The 20,910-nt window shown below is 36.1% G+C and overlaps 1 protein-coding gene across 1 annotated transcript in view; it reads right to left on the reverse strand.

The window, feature by feature from the left end:
• The window catches only part of PLCXD3 (phosphatidylinositol specific phospholipase C X domain containing 3), a 190,558-nt gene that overhangs the window by 136,027 nt on the left and 33,621 nt on the right, over positions 1 to 20,910 (reverse strand). The window lies entirely within an intron of this gene.

Here is a 20,910-nt window from a genome sequence, read left to right on the forward strand (position 1 = left end):
TGCGCCGCCAGGGAAGCCCTCATTCACATTTCGTGGAGAAATTAAAATCTTTACAGACAAGCAAAAGCTGAGAGAGTTCAGCACCACCAAACCAGCTTTACAACAAATGCTAAAGGACCTTCTCTAGTCAAGAAACACAAGAGAAGGAAAAGACCTACAATAACAAACCCAAAACAATTAAGAAAATGGGAATAGGAACATACATATTGATAAATACCTTAAATGTAAATGGATTAAATGCTCCCACCAAAAGACACAGACTGGCTGAATGGATACAAAAACAAGACCCATATATATGCTGTCTACAAGAGACCAAGTTCAGACCTAGAGACACATACAGACTGAAAGTAAGGGGACGGAAAATGATATTCCATGCAAATGGAAACCAAAAGAAAGCTGGAGTAGCAATTCTTATATCAGACAAAATAGACTTTAAAATAAAGACTATTAGAAGAGACAAAGAAGAACACTACAATAATGATCAAGGGATCAATCCAAGAAGAAGATACAACAATTGTAAGTATTTTTGCACCCAACATAGGAGCACCTCAATACATAAGGAAAATACTAACAGCCATAAAAGGGAAAAACGACAGTAACACATTCATAGTAGGGGACTTTAACACCCCACTTTCACCAATGGACAGATCATCCAAAATGAAACTAAAGAAGGAAACACAAGCTTTAAATGGTACATTAAACAAGATGGACTTAATTGATATTTATAGGACATTCCACCCCAAAACAACAGAATACACATTTTTCTCAAGTGCTCATGGAACATTCTCCAGGATAGATCATATCTTGGGTCACAAATCAAGCCTTGGTAAATTTAAGAAATTGAAATTGTATCAAGTATCTTTTCCAACCACAAGGCTATGAGACTAGATATCAATTACAGGAGAAGACCTGTAAAAAATACAAACACATGGAGGCTAAACAATACACTACTTAATAACAAAGTGATCACTGAAGAAATCAAAGAGGAAATCAAAAAATACCTAGAAACAAATGACAATGGAGACACGATGACCCAAAACCTATGGGATGCAGCAAAAGCAGTTCTAAGAGGGAAGTTTATAACAATACAATCCTACCTTAAGAAAAAGGAAACATCTCGAATAAACAACCAAACCTTGCACCTAAAGGAATTAGAGAAACAAGAACAAAAAAAAACCCAAAGTCAGCAGAAGGAAAGAAATCATAAAGATCAGATCAGAAATAAATGAAAAAGAAATGAAGGAAATGCTAGCAAAGATCAATAAAACTAAAATCTGATTCTTTGAGAAGATAAACAAAATTGATAAACCATTAGTCAGACTCATCACGAAAAACAGGGAGAAGACTCAAATCAATAGATTTAGAAATGAAAAATGAGAAGTAACAACTGACAATGCAGAAATACAAAAGATCATGAGAGATTACTACAGCAACTCTATGCCAATAAAATGGACAACCTGGAAGAAATGGACAAATTCTTAGAAATGCATAACCTTCCGAGACTGAACCAGGAAGAAATAGAAAATATGAACAGGCCAATCACAAGCACTGAAATTGAAACTGTGATTAAAAATCTTCCAACAAACAAAAGCCCAGGACCAGATGGCTTCTCAGGCGAATTCTATCAAACATTTAGAGAAGAGCTAACACCTATCCTTCTCAAATTCTTCGAAAATATAGCAGAGGGAGGAACACTCCCAAACTTATTCTATGAGGCCACCATCACCCTGATACCAAAACCAGACAAAGATGTCACAAAAAGGGGCTTCCCTGGTAGTGCAGTGGTTGAGAGTCCGCCTGCCGATGCAGAGTACACGGGTTCGTACCCCGGTCTGGGAAGATCCCACATGCCGCGGAGCGGCTAGGCCCATGAGCCATTGCCGCTGAGCCTGCGCGTCCAGAGCCTGTGCTCTGCAATGGGAGAGGCCACAACAGTGAGAGGCCCACGTACAACAACAACAACAAAAAAAGATGTCACAAAGAAAGAAAAGTACAGGTCAATATCACTGATGAACATAGATGCAAAAATCCTCAACAAAATGCTAGCAAACAGAATCCAACAGCACATTAAAAGGATCATACACCATGATCAAGTGGGGTTTTTCCAGGAATGCAAGGATTCTTCAATATATGCAAATCAAATAACGTGATACACCATATTAACAAACTGAAGGACAGAAACCACATGATCATCCCAATAGATGCAGAGAAAACTTTTGACAAAATTCAACACCCACTTATGATAAAAACCCTCCAGAAAGTAGGCATAGAGGGAACTTTCCTCAACATAATAAAGGCCATATATGACAAACCCATAGCCAACATCATCCTCAATGGTGAAAAACTGAAAGCATTTCCACTAAGGTCAGGAACAAGACAAGGTTGCCCACTCTCACCACTATTATTCAACATAGTTTTGGAAGTTTTAGCCACAGCAATCAGAGAAGAAAAGGAAATAAAAGGAATCCAAATCAGAAAAGAAGAAGTAAAGATGTCACTGTTTGCAGATGATATGATACTATACACAGAGAATCCTAAAGATGCTACCAGAAAACTACTAGAGCTAATCAATGAATTTGGTAAAGTAGCAGGATACAAAATTAATGCACAGAAATCTCTGGCATTCCTATACACTAATGATGAAAAATCTGAAAATGAAATCAAGAAAACACTCCCATTTACCATTGCAACAAAAAGAATAAAATATCTAGGAATAAACCTACCTAAGGAGACAAAAGACCTGCATGCAGAAAATAATAAGACACTGATGAAAGAAATTAAAGATGATACAAATAGATGGAGAGATATACCATGTTCTTGGATTGGAAGAATCAACATTGTGAAAATGACTCTATTACCCAAAGCAATCTACAGATTCAATGCAATCCCTATCAAATTACCACTGGCATTCTTCACAGAACTAGAACAAAAAATTTCACAATTTGTATGGAAACACAAAAGACCCCGTATAGCCAAAGCAATCTTGAGAATGAAAAACGGAGCTGGAGGAATCAGGCTCCCTGACTTCAGACTATACTACAAAGCTATAGCAATCAAGACAGTATGGTATTGGCACAAAAACAGAAAGATAGATCAATGGAACAGGATAGAAAGCCCAGAGATAATCTCATGCACATATGGTCAACTTATCTTTGATAAAGGAGGCAGGAATGTACAGTGGAGAAAGGACAGCTTCTTCAATAAATGGTGCTGGGAAAACTGAACAGGTACATGTAAAAGTATGAGATTAGATCACTCCCTAACACCATACACAAAAATAAACTCAAAATGGATTAAAGACCTAAATGTAAGGCCAGAAACTGTCAAACTCTTAGAGGAAAACATAGGCAGAACACTCTATGACATAAATCACAGCAAGATCCTTTTTGACACACTTCCCAGAGAAATGGAAATAAAAACAAAAATAAACAAATGAGACCTAATGAAACTTAAAAGCTTTTGCACAGCAAAGGAAACCATAAACAAGACCAAAAGACAACTCTCAGAATGGGAGAAAATATTTGCAAATGAAGCAACTGACAAAAGATTAATCTCCCAAATTTATAAGCAGCTCATGAAGCTCAATAACAAAAAAACAAACAACCCAATCCAAAAATGGGCAGAAGACCTACATAGACATTTCTCCAAAGAAGATATACAGATTGCCAACAAACACATGAAAGAATGCTCAACATCATTAATCATTAGAGGAATGCCAATCAAAACTACAATGAGATATCATCTCACACCAGTCAGAATGGCCATCATTAAAAAATCGAGAAACAATAAATGCTGGAGAGGGTGTGGAGAAAAGGGAACACTCTTGCACTGCTGGTGGGAATGTGAATTGGTACAGCCACTATGGAGAACAGTATGTAGGTTCCTTAAAAAACTACAAATAGAACTACCATATGACCCAGCAATCCCACTACTGGGCATATAACCTGAGAAAACCATAATTCAAAAAGAGTCATGTACCAAAATGTTCATTGCAGCACTATTTACCATAGCCAGGAGATGGAAACAACCTAAGTGTCCATCATTGGATGAATGGATAAAGAAGATGTGGCACATATATACAATGGAATATTACTCAGCCATAAAAAGAAACGAAATTGAGCTATTTGTAGTGAGGTGAATGGACCTAGAGTCTGTCACACAGAATGAAGTAAGTCAGAAAGGGAAAGACAAATACCGTATGCTAACACATATATATGAAATCTAAGAAAAGAAAAATGTCATGAAGAACCGAGGGGTAAGACGGGAATAAAGACACAGACCTACTAGAGAATGGACTTGAGGATATGGGGAGGGGGAAGGGTAAGCTGTGACAAAGTGAGAGAGTGGCAGGGACATATATACACTACGTAAAATAGATAGCTAGTGGGAAGCAGCCGCACAGCACAGGGAGATCAGCTTGGTGCTTTGTGACCACCTGGATGGGTGGGATAAGGAGGGTGGGAGCGGGGGAGATGCAAGAGGGAGGAGATATGGGAACGTATGTATTAGTATAACTGATTCAATTTTTCATGAAGTAGAAACTAACACACTATTGTAAAGCAATTATACTCCAGTAAAGATGTAAAAAACAAACAAACAAAAAAAGAAAGACAGTCATTCCACAGAACCCTGAAAAAGCATAAGGTTCAGAAGCACAAGTATCTTGGAAGATGCAATGAGGAGACAAGCTGGAAATGAAGGTAACATTAGTCAAAACTCTATGAATCAGAGTAGTTAGGTCTCTTCCTTCCTCCGATACAGCCGGGCAAGGTTTCCACCCCACAGTGGAGGAAGAACAAAGACTGCTCTGGAGGAATGGATCTAGGAGGGGCATGCGTATGGTGGAAACTGAAGGTGGGAAAATGTCACTCAACAGTGGGAATCCCAGCTCCCTTACTGGTCTAGTTCCCCTAATGTTAGAAGCCTAAACAGACAAAAGACTAGAATATTCTTTTCTGGATAACCTGCAGAGCTTCTGAGGAAAAAAAACAATAAATTCTTCCACAAAACGAGCAGGGAAGATGTCTACCTCGGTGAACAGACGTGCTACCATCTGATCACCTTGGAGTGAATCCTAAGAGTTGATAAATGAACTTCATCCCTAAGCCTCCAACATATATCATCATCATCATCATTATCATCATCGAACTTACAATAAATCTCTTTGCGCTTTCATTTGTAAATATGAGTGGACATCCAAGATCACCAGATATTTGAATGAAGTCTCCAGCATGGAAGAGAGGGACTCAAAACAAATGAGAAAAGGAATCTCTAAGGACACAGACTAATAAGACTTTATATTGTAAAGAAACAGATAAACAAACAAACAAAAAAACAGGAAGGAAACTAGTAAAAAAGCAAAAAGGAAAATTTTGGAGTCCTAAAAACATAAAGTTTATAGATTGAAAGGGCCACCGATTACCCAACAAAATGAATGAATAAAAGGAAATCATCATCAGAGCTCAAAACTCTAGAGATAAAGAGGAGTTCCTAAGAGGTTACAGAGGTTATTTACAAACTGGTCATACACAGGAAGTCAAATGACATTTTATTTCTTAAAAGTAACATTGATGCTAAAAGATAATGCTTCCAAAATTCTGAGTTAAAACAAAATTCCATACCTAGCTAATATATCAATCAATCATGAACATAATATAACGACATTTTCTGACATGCAAGGATTCAAAGCTTTACCCTCTAAATAACTCTTTAATATGTAACGAAGACATATCTTGAGAAAAAGAGGCAGTATATTAAAATGATTAAGGCACAGATCCTGGAATCAGAATCCTGGGTTTGAATATCGACTCTTCCACTTTCTAGCTGTGTGCCATTAAGAAAACTAACTGCTACTTACCTCAATTTCCTCATCTGTAAAATGGAGATAATAATAATACCTAACTCATGAGCATTCAGTGAGTCCTTGCATGTAAACAGTGCCTGGCAAAAAATAAATGCTACATAGTAACATTATTATCTTTATAATATCATGGAAGATACGGACTTAGTACACAGAATACAGGAAGTTTATCTATATATCTATCATCTATATATATAATATATATTTATATATATATTATATATATTTATATATATATATATTTTTTACACAGGTTCAGAAATGGTAAGTCCAGATAACAGCTGCACATCAAATCTACAGAGTAATCCATACTAGGGCATGAGGTTGGAGGGCTCAGGAATGAGGTGTCCAGGTAAAACTGGACCTGTTGCACTGTTTGGAACTGTGAGCATTTAGAAAAAATATTATAAGCAAGTGACAAATCTTTGTATTTGGAACACAATAGCCATAAGCATAAAGAAAACAAAAACTTTAAAAAATGCAACCTTTAACTTTAGTAAAACAAAAAAAACTTTATGAAATATAATCATATCATTACTTGGCTTAGTAGTAAAAAATAGTTACCTAGTCATAGGAATGTAAATAGCAGCTAATCGATTTAACCAAAAATGGTAATATAATTATAATGAGAGAAAAAGGGGTGGAGATGGGAGTCAGTAGGAGTCAGTGAGTAAGTAGTCCTCAAGTATACTATACCAAAAAAGTCAAAAGATGGTAACTAAAACTGACAAATCAGTAAGTATCAATATAAGGTTATTATTTAGAGATAAGAAGGTAAATATCATAAAGTGTAGCTTGAAAGAAGTTGAGTGGTTTTTCTCTACAAAAAGGGACAGGGTGGGGACAGGAGACTTCCACTTTTCAGTATAAGCTTTTGTACTATATAATTTTTAGCTATTACTTTGTTTACAAAATTATCATAAAATGATAAAGTAAAAATTGAAAACAATAAATGAAGAGAATAATGGCATATAAAAATGCATACATTCATTCAAACATTATTGAACCCCTACCACAGGCCAGACATTTTAGATCCCGAGTGTGTTAAAATGCATAAAATGATCCTAGGCTTAAGAAGCTCACACACTAGCAAGGAGATTCAACAGAAGATCCTTAACAGGAGACCATTTGATAAATGTGATGATAGGAAATGAATAAAGTATTCCAGAGAATAGGTGACAAGTCCATTTGCTCTTCATAGGCAGGTGAATTTTTTAAAACAATGTTTTGAATAGATAATACACACACCTTACAAAAGTTGAAATATCTAAAATGACATAAATGGTAAAATTTAAATCTCCCTCTCATCCCTGGTCTCCAACAAATTTTCACCTCCCAAGGGCTAATGATTGTTACCAATTACTGTGTATTTTTCCAAAGATAACTATGCATTCTGAGCATATATATAAATATATATTCATACATAAGCATTAAAAATATTCTTGAACACAAATGGCTGCACATAATATAGATTTCTTCACGGTAGTTTTCATTTAAAATACTGTGAAGATCATTCCACATTGGACATATAGAGCTGTCTTAGTATTTTTTTAATGCTTGCAGAGTATTTCACTGTAACATAAACTATTTAAACAGACCCCTCCTGATAGATATTTAAGTCATTTCCAATGTTTTACTACTGCAAACAATGCTGAAACATCTTAGTATCAATACATATATCACTTTGCAAATGTACAAGCATATCAGTAGGATACATTCCTAGAAGTGAACTTCCTAGGTAAAAGCAAGTCTCAAAGTGAGTTCATACTGAGAGTGACAGTTAACCTAATGTCAGATTTTAATTGGATAACTTAACACCTGCAACAAACCTACATGGACTTCAATAAAATGAGTTTGATCTTGAATCTAGTTGAATCAATAAGGTAGGAACATTTTGTAAAGCACATCTTTGAAGATAAATGAAACCCATCTCTATTTCACTAACCAAGGTTTTGATATTGAGATTGACCTTCAACTTGCCCACGGGATTTAATCTCTCAGTTATAACCCAGGTTAAATACCAATATGATTATGTGTCAGACCTAAACATGGTCTTTCCTATTACTACATATAGAAATATTTGTCAGCAAAACCAAAATGAGGTAGGGCACTTCCCTTTCACATTGCTTTACTTCTTGTTGCCCTCTCTATATAGCTGTGTTTGAATGATTATCCCATCTCCTTCACTATTCACGTGACAACCAAGACTCCAAGCCCCCGGGCTAATCTCAGAACAATGTCACAAAATTAAAACCTGGATCTACTTCTCACTTAAAATGTAAGTTGCTAAATATAATGAGCTCACAACTGAAAGTTTCAAATCAAATGATATACTTAAGCAGGCCCCTGAATAAAGGATGCCTTATCTGGTTACAAAAGATTTACTGTTGAAGCAGTTTGTTTCTTACTTTTTCAAACTCAATGCTTCTGCCATTCTGTACAGTCTAGGAACAGGCAGTTAATTCTGTAAGCACCACTGACTGCATCCAAGCTGCCCTGACTGGTTTCTGAACCATTTGGTAAGTAGAGTGAGGTCTAAGAATTGAATAAAGCATTTATTCTCTTCATTGTCTAATTAAATACCATTTTTCTTATGACCTAAGATTTCCTTGCCTACAAAACTGAGTAAGAGATTTAAGATCATGAAGAAGCATATAAACTATGTTAAATTGTACATGATAGAAATGGAAATGGCTATATTATTGAGTTTTCACCCAAGTGGATTTCTTTAAAGTCCTCAAATAATTAAAGCAGATTCTTAAAAAGAAAATAATTAAACAATCTAGACCATAATTGCTATATAGTAAAATAACATGAATCTCATTCCAGGATAGGCAGGCCGTGTCACTCTCTTTCTGAGAGATGACATTGCAATGGCCTAAAGCTCTGCCTTTTAAGAAGCAGTGAAGGTTTGGAGGTTATAGTTTTGTCAGAAAAGCACCGCATTATTAGAGAGTTGATGATCTTTAGCTTGGTACCAATTTCTCAATACTCAGGAGATTCATTAGCTGACCAAAGAAGGAAAAACTGTTCATTGCAGATACTAATGTATTCATAAGTTACATCTCTATTATTAAGAGATAATTGGTTTATTAAGTGTAAAGAACAGAATAATTTTTTTGTTTTCCTTTAAGAACACATGTGTTTAGAAAAAACTCATGATTGACCCAAATAGCAGCATCAAGATTGTGGATAATCCAAAAAAATAAATGAAACTATAAGCCTCTTCTATCTCCTTAACGATTTGTATGATATTTTATGCCAAAAATTTATTTTTAAATGTTTTACTTTCTAAAGCATTTTCTATTGTCTAAAAAAATCTGCACATGAAGGAAAATATTCCGGATGGCTGGAGAAAATCTGCCTGGTATTAAAAATTAGCATCTAAAGTAGCCATAAAGTGGAAAATGCATTGGCGGGTAATTGAAGATTAACAATATTGCAACAGAATAAAAGAGGAACTTTGACATCTTGGGTCTTTAATGAATCAATTTAGAGACACTGGGGTTTCTACAGCACAAAACAAAGTAATGACTTACTCCCTCATACAAAGCACAATAAATGTGTGATAGTAAATTTATCATCCTTTCTTGGTGCCAGTTGTGAGCAATACAATGACGGAACTGGTAGTAGATCCATTCCATATTCAGCTTTCCTTAGTAGGGAGAAAGGCACATAATGAAAGAGTCCACAGAAGTAAACTTGTCAGCTACTACTGTACAATAATTTGGATGTCACCTTCAGTGGAAACTTGGAGCAAAAGGTCCCTTCTTCTTTGTTAATTTCAAACAAATCTGCAAAGTTTTAGAAGTACATGAGTATGAGTATCCTCCACTATCATGGGAATTCTGTACATCAGGATGACATTGTCTCTTGTGTGTGGACCTCTCTAAGTATCTCTTTGGCCAATAAGGCATAACACTCAAGAGATTCCTGGGAAGATCATATTCTTAATTGCTACAACTTGACAGATGGAATTAATGACATTTTCCCATGTGGTTATATGGGTGTGTAATGATTCATAACACACAAATATATCCACAAAAGATCATGCCATTTCTGCAACCCTCTGAAACTTTCTCTTTATCCCTCTTTGCCTCCTGGTTAATCTGCTGAGAGTAAAATATACTGTTTTGTGGGCTCATTCTCTGCGAAGAATTATGTAAGCCTAATACATTATCTCATTTTAATCCTCCCCACTTTGGGAGAGCATGCAGAAAAGAGTTAACTAGGCATCTTGAGTTTTATTCTTTGAAAGGTCTACCTACAAATTTCACAGTTGACTGGTATCTAGGAACTTGGATTTCAGGAGGGTTCCCACCTTTTCCAGAATTGATAAGAGTAGCTCCCTGTGCCTAAATTGTTTGTATAAACAATACGGTTTATGTTGAACACCTGCTTTCCTTCTGGGTGTCTAGAGCTTGATACATGCCAGGCAGAGGACACTTACATGATCAGCCTCTAATCAAAACCCTAGGTACTGAGTCTCTTATATACTGCCCGGATTGGCAACATCTCACACGTGTTGTCATGACTTGCTGAGAGAATTGAGCGTGTCCTGTGTGACTCCAGTAGGAGAGGACTATTGGAAGCTTGTGCCTGGTTTTCCTAGACTTTGCTCTATGTGCCTTTTCCTGTTATGATTTTTAGTTTGTATCCTTTCACTGTAGTAAATCATAGCTGTGAGTATCACCATATCCTGAGTCCTGTGATTCTTCCTAGTGAGGCATTGAACCTGGGGTTAGTCTCAGGGAACCTGACACAGAGAATAAGTATTATTATTATCCACATTATACAGAGGAGAAAACTAAAGTACAGAAAGATTAAGAAAATCTCAAAGTTCTCATCAAGGCTTTTAGTAAAGGTCAAAAATTATTCTGCAGGACGTAACAATGCATAATACCTCAATCTTCCACTGATTCTGACATGGATACAAAATATAGTTTCTATAGATTTTCCTATTTAACCAGTATTCAGTGACAATGTTCTTTTCATTTCCTGCTACAAAAATTTAATTAATTCATTAAACATATGCATATGTATACAAATGTACTACTAGACACTAGACCAGGAATCAGCAAACTACAAACCACAAGGCAAATTTATCCTGCCATCTGTTTTTGTGCATCCTGCATCCTAAGAATGGCTTTGTATTTTTAAATAGTTTAAAAAGACAAAATAATAATATTTTGTGATATTAAAATTTTGAGAAATTCAAATTTGGGTGTCCATATATGATGTTTTAATACAACACATCCACGCCCATTTGATTACATATTTTTTGTGGCTGCTTTTGTGCTACATGGCAGAGTTGAGTAGTTGCATCAGAGATCATATGGCCCTCAAAGCCCTTTACAGAAGAAGTTTGAGATCCCTCCTCTAGACCCATCATGTTCAAGGCCTCCCTCTCCTAACCAAACTTATGCCGCTTGTACTGTTCTCATCTCCCACATATCACTTTTCTATACCTGTCATCCTGAGAAAACTCCCTTTTCTAAAAGCCAGAGCCCATGTTTTATATTTCTGGTCCCGTGAACTTGGAGAAAAATCACTTTTTTTCTCTGGGATTCAATTTCCTCATCTGAAAAATGGGAATAATGTTATTATCCTTACAGTAAAATTATGAAAATTAAATGAAATAGTATAGATTAAAAAATCATTCAGTTCAAAGTAAGAACTCAAGAAATGGTACTTGTTACTGGTATTAGTTGGAGTTTCTATAATAGGCAATAATCCTTTTATCTCTTAGTACAGTACAGTGCTTGTTATAGCTGATTAATAAAAAATCAACAACATACTTCATTAGCATGACATTATAGAAAGTAACAAGGATGCACTGGGTAGTAGAGAGAATTTGGGCCAGTTATCTACTCTGAGTTTCGGCATCCTTGTTGCTAAATACACCTGTGACATTACCCGATTCTTTCTGAAGCACACTTCAAAGAATCAGGTACATCTTTTCTCAGATCTTTGGCCTGAAATAGTACTCAGGATCAAGATGTCTCTTCCATGATCCCTAAGATCCAGCCTCCTTGTACCACAGCAACTTCCAAATTCTGGATTTCTCAGCATTGCCGCTTGCTCAAAAAAAACTCATGTAGGTATTAGAAGTCATTTTGAAGAGGCTGTCCTATATCTCAGTGCAGTTTCCTAATTATCCACTACAGACTATCCCTTGCTTTTATCAGATTGTAACTGACCTAATTTATAAAGACTCCAGTGAAAAGAGTCTCATTAAAAGCCTTCATCTCTTTAGCAGTCTCTCTTTTCTCCCCCAAATGATCTAGGACAAAATGGCCCAATACAACCAGCTGGGAAAATTACAAAGTCACTTGAGAACCTTCTGAAGGGAGCTTGCAAGGAGTGGGGTCTCTAAGGACTGGTGACAGACATGCACTGGCTAGAAGTGGGGTTGGGTGTAGTTGCAGGATTAACAGCACTTTAAGAAATGTCTGGCAAAATATAGCACTGGGTCACTACTACTCCACTTTCCCTTACAGAAAAGTTTTAAGAATCCCTGGCCACTGCACTTTGGATTGATGATAGCTGTGATTCAGAGACATTTTATTTTGACCCTTGTGCTTCATGCAAAACAGGTACAATAAAACAATTCTCAATAACAGCATCATTCAATCAATATTTATCAAGTCTGCTATGTGCAAAACATTGCAACCATGGAGGCTGAATCAGTTAGGTATTCCCATAATAATACTGCGTAACAAATGACTTCAAAATCTCAGTGGCACACAACGATAAGCCTTTACTTCTTCACAAGTTTCAAGTGGCTGAGAAGGCTTGACTTCAGACAGCAATGGCTTGTGTTGTTCTACTCCACATATCTCTTGGCTTCCTCTTGGGGCTGGCAGGCTACCCAGAGAAAGTTACTATCACAACAATGGCAGAAATGAAAGAGGGAGACCTCTTTAAGACTCAGAACTTGCATACTGTAACTTCTGCCCCTATTCTCGGCAAGTCATATGGCCAATTCTGAAATCAAGAGGTAGGGAAATATCCTCTGCTCATAATGAGGCTACGCCAAGTAGATACAGGAGGGATGAAGGTATTTCAACATTTCAAGCTGCTACAGAGTCATAAGATAAAACAGTCTCCAGGATCCTGGGAAGCATCTAGTCCAACCCTGAAATTTCAAAGACAAGAACTCTGAACATAAGAAAATTTCAATTACAGCTAGCCCAAGGAAACAATTTTTTTGTACCACGGTGAATCATACATACCACGATCTGCCCTCTAAAGGAATAAGAGCTTAGAAAGATTGATTGAAATCACCCATCATAAACAATACTTGGCTCTTAGGCTTTGTGGGCAGGTTAGGTAGCTGAGACAAACCCAGAAGGCAATTGGGGGAAGTTTAAATAGAAAACAAGGAAAGAAAGCTGAGACAGGGGCAGTATCCTGGTGTCCAACTGGATAGCAGGATGGATCATAGGAACTATGATTCAAGGCATAACTTAAGTCCTTTGGAGGACTATGGGGAAAGATAAAAGCTCAAGTCCTATAGACACTTGAGCAGAGAGTATATGAGGGGAGAGAACTTCCTCCCTCACTTCTGATGTTTCTGGCCTATCTCCACATACTTCTGCAGTCCTCCACATGAAGGGTGCAGGAAGGACTATCACAATTAGCTTGCCCGTCTCTCAGTAGACACCCTGCCCTACCAGAGAATGTGTTATGTTTCCCTCTCTGCCAGGTGGTGGCAGTTAGAGTCCCTGAGGTTAAGCCAGTTTAATTCTGGGATTTTGTATTAAGAAACTCATTTGTACCTCATATAAAAAGTTGGAGTAAGACCACCAATTGGATTGAGAAGCTAATCCAAAGCCACTCTTACATTAAAAATTTAGTACACAAGAAAATGAAGCTAAATTAATACTAAGTAACTAAGCCATTGCTCAGAGTCAGCCTTTTATGAAGTGCCTGGAGCTGGGGACCCTATAAAGGGAAACCTGAGAGGTCCCAGTTCTGAAGATCAAGGAATGCAGTGATATGGGATTCCCCAGACTTATTGCTACTCCAGTATGAAGTCTTACTTGGCAGTTCTTCTCACCACGTGATATTTTACATTCACCTTATCATTGTTCACTAGGCATAGGTGAAAAGATGGCTCCAGCTGAAACTCTCATTCTCCTAGAGCTCTTATTCACTGCTCTATCTCATCTCCAAATATGTTGCTTTGTGTCAAACAACTAATGATACCTTGATTGTGCCATATTACTTGACAATGTGATGCTTTTTGCATGTATTGACCCTTCTGCCTGGAATTGCCTTGAACTTCCTTTCCTGATAAGAAAACTAATCCTTTGAGACTCAATATATACATTCCACAGAAGCTAAGCATATCTCTACTTTGGTTTTGTTCATACTGTATTATTATTGTTTTAAATATTTGTGCTTTCTCCAGGAAACTATGAACTACTTAAGGATAGAGACAATCTTATTTTTTGTGGGCACAGAACCTAGCAGTGTCTAGTAAATTCTATAAGGTAAATAGTCATTGAATGAGTATAAGGAAGGAGAACATACTGATTTCTTATGACTAATCCTCAAAAACAGTAGCTTCTCCATTTCAGGAGAAGGAAGTCTTTTCCATTTTGGTTTTGCTTTCTTTGAAGTTTCTAATGAAGATAATTCTTCCTATTTTAGTTTGCAGAGGTCTATTTTTCTCTCTGTCATCCAGTATGAAAGGCAAGTGGAAATGGGAGATAAAGCCAAATGGGTCAAAATCCAAGTAGACTTTGGATAGAAACATGGACCCAGAGCACAAGTGGGAGTGTAGGAAAATAACCAGGAGCCAAGATAAATGTCCTCACCTGAATTGGAATATGAGGGACCTAGTAGTGGCTGGGTGGTTTGGCTGGCCTAGAAAAGGCAAGGATTCAGGGAAGATAATTTGCTGAAATGCTGCAGTAGTTAGAAATGGTAATCCCTCAAAAGTCTGAGGGTAATGTTATGTCATAATTCTAGTTATTACTTTAAAATGTATATCTCAGAAATAACTAAATTTCCTTGTCAATTTTATTATTATGAACTTCCATCAAATCTTTAACCATGGTCATTTTTAAGTCTTTTGTCATTTACAGAGAGTTCTGGGTGTACTCTGATGTTTTGCAAAAATGTTCCTATAAGAGGGTTTCATCTTCAAAGAATTCATGGAAAAGACCCTGACAAGTACAGGTTTCTGGTAACTGACTATACTGCTGAACTGAATGAATGAGCATTTTCAGAACTCTAATGGAAAACTGATGAATTCATAAAAGTGCTAACAAAAGATCAAGATGAAAAAATAATTAATTACATGGAACTGAATGAACTGATAAGGATGAGTATAATTTTTGTGACTTTCTGTTTGAATTTTTTTAAAAAAGTAAAAAAACTCATTCCAATATGCATCAGGTGCAGACAAATACTGGTTGATTCCACTTATACGAGGTACCAAGAATAGTCAAATTTATAGAGTCAAAAAGTACAGTGGTAGATGCCAAGGGGCGGGGAGGCGGTGGGGTGGGGAAGAGGAATGGGGAGTTAGTGTTTAAAAGGGACAGAGTTTCAGTTTGGGAAGGTGAAAAATTCAGGTGATGGATGATGGTGAGAGTTGCACAACAATGTGAATGTACCTAATGCCACTGAACTGTACAGTTAAATATGGTTAAATAGTATGTTTTATGTTATGTGACTTTTACCACAATTAAAAAATTAAAAAAAAAAGAAGTGGCCAAAGCAGGCAGCTTTTATACTTTTTAGACAAGGAAACAATAAATTTGAGAGGAACTGACAGGACAAAGAAATTGAGGTTTTGGTGCTTAATTAGGTGATTTATTAGTAAAGAATTTAAGCAAAGTTTGGGCTTGGGTAATAAATTAGTGAAGAATCAACAAGGTTTGTTTGTAACAAGGATGTCTTTCTACCTCCTAGTACAGGGAGGGCAGCTTTCACATGGGAGAAATATATGCCACTGAGGCATATTTTGGGGACACCTGCCCTGGGCCCTAACAGTAAAGTCTATCAACTACTTAGCACAGCGTCTAGTACATAATAGGGGCTCAATACATGTTAGTTGTTATTACTAAAAAAAAAAAAAAAAAACAAAAGACCACACCATTGAGAAATTATCTTAGGATGACTTGCATATACCATGGCTAAAGACAATATTTAATAATCGTGACAAACTGATTATTATTATATCCCCTTTCCATGTGGCCATGTCATTTATTGGTAGTTATTTATTTTGAGTGAGATCACTGGCTATTATTAAGGCCATTTGTACCACCAGTCAATGATGTTTTGTTCTGGTTTTTGGCAGGTGCACAAAGACTTATATTTGCATTTTATACTCAACATCTGGACTAAGTATTTCCTCACGCTAATCCAGACTTGTGCTTAGGGACTGACACAGATAGATAATAAGCATCCATAACTAATAATAATTCATGAATTTCCAAAAAATAGTTCTGCTCTGAATATCATCCAATGTTTGGTCCATTACCAGAACATAATCACACAGTTAATATCTAGATTAAGAAATCTGAATTCAAATAACTATAATATTTTACTTATCTAGAAGTCACTACTCCTATGAACTTAATTATCTAAAACACCATCAATAACATGTTCAATTATATACCCTGAAAGTACATAAAATAAAAGAACATTTCAGTGATAAAATAAATATAAAATTTATATACTAAAGCTGATGAACTTTATTTAATTAAATGTCCCTCAGAGTCTATTTACTTCTATTCTAAACACAACTGTAATCAAATTAGCTAAATCCCTCTTCAGCTAAGAGAAAATAAACAGCAAAGTAGAAAGAGGTATAACTAGGTAGGGAAAGTTTCTTGAAAATAGGCATAATGAAAAGGCAGCAAGAGAGATCAAACTACAAGAATAAGATTCCTCAAAAAATTAAACATAGAACTAACCATATAAATTAGCAATTCCACTTCTGTGAATAGACTCAAAAGAAGTAAAAGCAAGGACATGAACAGATATTTGTGGAACAATATTCATAGCAAATTATTTACAATAGCCAAAGGTGGAAGCAACACAGGTATCCATCAACAAATGAATGGATAAACAAAATGTGATATATACATCCAAAGCAATATGATTCAGCCTTAAAAAGGAAAGAAATTCTGACATGTACTACAACACGGATGAACCTTAAAAACGTCATGCTAACTGAAATAAGCTATTCAAAAGAGGAAAAATATTATATGAGTCCACCTATATGAAATACCTAGAGTGGTCAAATTCATAGAGACAGTAAGATGAATGGTGGTTTCCAGGGAATGGGAAGAGGGAGGAAGGGAAAGTTAGTGTTTAATGGGTTTCACTAGAGGAAGATAGAAAAGTTCTGGAGATGAATGGTGGTGATAGTTTTCAGAACAATATGAATATACTTAATGCAACAGACTATATACTTAAAAATGGTTAAAATGGTAAATTTTATGTTGTATGTATTTTACCACATTAAAAAACACTAACAATAAAACACAAGAACTTAGAAACATAGATATCTGGTCCAGCAAGTATATGTACAAACAGCTGTGAACATACCAATGCTTTTCCAAATATCTCTTCATGATATATAGTTTAATAATTCATGATACTAATAATTATAATCCTGTATAATAAAATGGTTAAATTATATTGGTCCTTAGTACTCTGAAAAAGGAGAGAGAGAGAGAGAGAGAGAGGGAGGGAGCGAGAGAGAAAATATGGTCCTTAAAAAATTATGCAAAATACTTGAAATTAATCATGGTATTATCCTTATTTTTTGTAACATCTTTATTGGAGTATAATTGCTTTACAATTGTGTGTTAGTTTCTGCTTTATAACAAAGTGAATCATCTATACATATACATATATCTCCTCCCTCTTGCATCTCCCTCCCACCCTCTGTATCCCACCCCTCTAGGTGGTCACAAAGCACAGACGTGATCTCCCTGTGCTATATGGCTGCTTCCCACTAGCTGTCTATTTTACATTTGGTGGTATATATAAGTCTGTGCCACTCTCTCACTTCGTCCCACCTTACCCTTCCCCCTTCCCGTGTCCTTAAGTCCATACTCTACGTCTGTGCCTTTATTCCTGTTCTGCCCCTAGGTTCTTCATAACCATTTTTTGTTTTTTATAGATTCCATATGTATGTGTTAGCATACAGTATTTGTTTTCCTCTTCCTGACTTACTTCACTCTGTATGACAAACTCTAGGTCCATCCACCTCACTACAAATAACTCAATTTTGTTTCTTTTTATGGCTGCATAAAATTCCATTGTATATATGTGTCACGTCACCTTTATCCATTCATCTGTCGATGGATACTTAGGTTGCTTCCATGTCCTGGCTATTGTAAATAGAGCTGCAATGAACATTGTGGTACATGACTCTTTTTGAATTATGGTTTATCAGGGTATATGCCCAGTAGTGGGATTGCTGGGCCATATGGTAATTCTATTTGTAGTTTTTTAAGGAACCTCCATACTGTTCTCCATAGTGGCTGTATCAATTTACATTCCCACCAACAGTGTAAGAGGGCTCCCTTTTCTCCACACCCTCTCCAGTATCTATTGTTTGTACATATTTTGATGATGGCCATTCTGACTGGTGTGAGGTGATACCTCATTGTAGTTTTGATTTGCATTTCACTAATGATTAATGATGTTGAGCATTCTTTCATGTGTTTGTTGGCAATCTGTATACCTTCTTTGGAGAAATGTCTATTTAGGTTTTCTGCACATTTTTGGATTGGGTTGTCTGTTTTTTTTATACTGAGCTACATGAGCTGCTTGCGTATTTTGGAGATTAATCCTTTGTCAGTTGCTTCATTTGCAAATATTTTCTCCCATTCTGAGAGTTGTCTTTTGCTCTTGTTTATGGTTTCCTTTTGTTGTACAAAAGCTTTGAAGTTTCATTAGGTCCCATTTGTTTATTTTTGTTTTTGTTTCCATTTCTGTAGGAGATGGGTCAAAAAGGATCTTGCTGTAATTTATGTCATAAAGTATTCTCCCTATAATTTCCTCTAAGAGTTTGATAGTGTCTGGCCTTGCATTTAGGCCTTTAATCGACTTAGAGTTTATTTTTGTGTATGCTGTTAGGGAGTGTTCTAATTTCATTCTTTTACATGCAGCTGTCCAGTTTTCCCAGAACCAATTATTGAAGAGGCAGTCTTTTCTCCATTGTATATTCTTGCCTCCTTTAACAAAAATAAGGTGACCATATGTGCGTGGGTTTATCTCTGGGCTTTCTATACTGTTCAATTGATTTATATTTCTGTTTTTGTGCCAGTACCATACTGTCTTGATTACTGTAGCTTTGTAGTATAGTCTGAAGTCAGGGAGACTGATTCCTCCAGCTCCGTTTTTCATTCTCAAGATTGCTTTGGCTATATGGGGTCTTTTGTGTTTCCATACAAATTGTGAAATTTTTTGTTCTAGTTGTGTGAAAATTTCCAGTAGTAGTTTGATAGGGATTGCATTGAACCTGTAGATTGCTTTGGGTAGTATAGTCATTTTCACAATGTTGATTCTTCCAATCTAAGAACATGGTATATCTCTCCATCTGTTTGTATCGTCTTTAATTTCTTTCATCGGTGTCTTATAGTTTTCTGCATACAGGCCTTTTGTCTCCTTAGGTAGTTTGATTCCTAGGTATTTTATTCTTTTCCTTACAATGGTAATTGGGAGTGTTTCTTTAATTTCTCCTTCAGATTTTTCATCATTAGTGTCTAGGAATGCCAGAGATTTCTGTGCATTATTTTTTTATTGTGCTACTTTACCAAATTCATTGATTAGCTGTAGTAGTTTTCTGGTAGCATCTCAAGGATTTTCTATGTATAGTATCATGTCATCTGCAAACAGTGACAGCTTTACTTCTTCTTTTCTGATTTGGATTCCCTTTGTTTCTTCTTGTTCTCTGATTGCTGTGGCTAAAACTTCCAAAACTATGTTGAATAAGAGTGGTGAGAGTGGGCAACTTGTCTTGTTCCTGATCTTACTGGAAATGCTTTCAATTTTTCACCATTGAGGACGATGTTGGCTGTGGGTTTGTCATATCTGGCCTTTATTATGTTGAGGTAAGTTACCTCTATGCCTACTTTCTGGAGGGTTTTTATCATAAATCGGTGTTGAATTTTGTCAAAAGCTTTTTCTGCATCTATTGAGATGATCATATGGTTTTTATCCTTCAATTTGTTAATATGGTGTACCACATTGATTAACTTGCATATATTGAAGAATCCTTGCATTCCTGGAATAAACCCCAGTTGATCATGGTGTATGATCCTTTTAATGTGCTGTTGGATTTTGTTTGCTAGCATTTTGTTGAGGATTTTTGCACCTATGTTCATCAGTGTCATTGGCCTGTAGTTTCCTTTCTTTGTGATATCTTTGTCTGGTTTTGGTATCAGGGTGATGATGGTCTCGTAGAATGAGTTGGGGAGTGTTCCTCCCTCTGCTCTATTTTGCAAGAGTTTGAAAAGGATACATGTTAGCTCTGCTCTAAATGTCTGATAGAATTCGCCTGTGAAGGCATCTTGTCCTGAGCTTTTGTTTGTTGGAAGAGTTTTAATCACAGTCTCAATTTCAGTGCTTCTGATTGGTCTGTTTATTTTTTCTGTTTCTTCCTGGTTCCATCTTGGAAGGTTGTGCTTTTCTAAGAATTTGACTATTTCTTTCAGGTTGTCCATTTTATTGGAATAGAGTTGCTTGTAGTAATCTCTCATGATCCTTTGTATTTCTGTAGTGTCAGTTGTTACTTCTCCTTTTTTATTTCTAATTTTATTGATTTGAGTCTTCTCCCTTTTTTTCTTGATGAGTCTGGCTAATGGTTTATCAATTTTGTTTATCTTCTCAAAGAGCCAGCATTTAGTTTAATTGATCTTTGCCATCATTTCCTTCATTTCTGTTTCATTTATTTCTGATCTGATCTTTATGATTTCTTTCCTTCTGCCAACTGTTTTTTGTTCTTCTCTCTCTAATTGCTTTAGGTGTAAGGTTAGGTTGTTTATTTGGTATGTTTCTTGTTTCTTGAGGTA

The sequence above is a fragment of the Pseudorca crassidens genome, chromosome 3 (genome assembly GCF_039906515.1).
Source record: "Pseudorca crassidens isolate mPseCra1 chromosome 3, mPseCra1.hap1, whole genome shotgun sequence".
Classification (NCBI taxonomy): domain Eukaryota; kingdom Metazoa; phylum Chordata; class Mammalia; order Artiodactyla; family Delphinidae; genus Pseudorca; species Pseudorca crassidens.